This window comes from Sinocyclocheilus grahami, unplaced genomic scaffold (assembly GCF_001515645.1).
Source record: "Sinocyclocheilus grahami isolate Dianchi unplaced genomic scaffold, SAMN03320097.WGS_v1.1 scaffold40216.1, whole genome shotgun sequence".
Lineage (NCBI taxonomy): Eukaryota > Metazoa > Chordata > Actinopteri > Cypriniformes > Cyprinidae > Sinocyclocheilus > Sinocyclocheilus grahami.
In genome coordinates, this window is record NW_015523688.1 from 1 (window position 1) to 1,251 (window position 1,251).

Genomic DNA, 1,251 nt, shown 5'->3' on the forward strand with positions numbered 1-1,251 from the left:
GAAAAATAAGGATATCAGAAAGTTCCTGGATGGTATTTACGTCTCGGAGAAGGGCACTGTAGTGGAGCCGGAGTCGTAGAGAACACGTGAGGTTAGAACCAGACCGCCGCTGCTGCCGCCCCTCGCCTTTCTCTCGGCTCTTTTCTGTGCCAGTTTTCCTGCTTTTGTCATTGAACCCGTCTCTTCTGTGTTGTGATTTTTCATGTTCACTGTTAAATCTACTGAGTTTTCTTTGCCAATGTGCCAAATTTCAAATGATACAATATTTAGATTGAATTGACCATATCCTACATGCCAAACAGCTTTACAACACTGTCTTTTGTAGGACTTTATTGCACATTCACGGTCATCTAAGCATGATAACTCTTAACAAGGCATTTGAGTTCACAGATATAACCACTGGCTTGGTTTGCATGTTACGTGTCTGATTTCTGTACAGTTCGTATAGCACATGGGAGTTCTTGGGTGCACCACCTTGAGTCATCATTTAAACTGGTTTGTCTTAACACTTTTTTTTTTTCTTCTCTCCATCAGCTGCTCTGATCCAGCAGGCCACCACTGTGAGAAAGAAGGACTTCCGGAAGTTCCTGGATGGTATCTATGTCAGCGAGAAGGACACAGTGGTGGAACAGCAAGAAGACTAAATTAGTCTCTGTAAAATCTGTCAATAAAGACCAACTCCATTTTTCAACCAAATACTTGTGTGCAAGTTTTATTCATTTTAGCACAATTATGCCAAATATGCATGGCAGGTAGTTTGGAGGGGTCAATGTGTGTAACAAATGTGGGCTGCTTGTATTTGAAAATCTTATCTTGCACTCTCAATTCACATTTTTTTGTGTACTTGATGCTTTCTAAATCTGCATAGGATTTTTGAGTTCATGAGTGCATTTGGACCTAGTGGAATGAGAGCTCATGAGTCAAGTTTACCATAATGTTTTTCAACTAAAACCATATTGTAAGTAAATATGTTTGTGACCATAAGAAAACACCTAAAAACATGCAAGAGTTTTTCATGAGAAATTGTTTGAATATATCATTGCATAAAATGTATTACAGCAAATAATCTAGAGTTGTCTGTGTTAAATCTTAAAAATCAATGGATTTAATTAAATGCCTTTAAACTTGTAATTCGTGACTAAATCAAAACGTGCAGGTCAAATGTTTTGTTACTTTTCTATATATTATATTTAGTGTAACTCTTTAAAAAGTTCAATTGTAATTGCTGTGACAATTACAATTGTCCCCCCC

General features: G+C 37.4%; 1 long non-coding RNA gene across 1 annotated transcript; it reads left to right on the forward strand.

Annotated features, from left to right (window-relative positions):
• Positions 1-6: 6 nt before the first annotated feature.
• On the forward strand, positions 7-568 carry LOC107580693 (uncharacterized). The gene is made up of 2 exons (XR_001608684.1): positions 7-91; positions 535-568. It is a non-coding gene; the product is annotated as an uncharacterized lncRNA (long non-coding RNA).
• Positions 569-1,251: the final 683 nt, after the last annotated feature.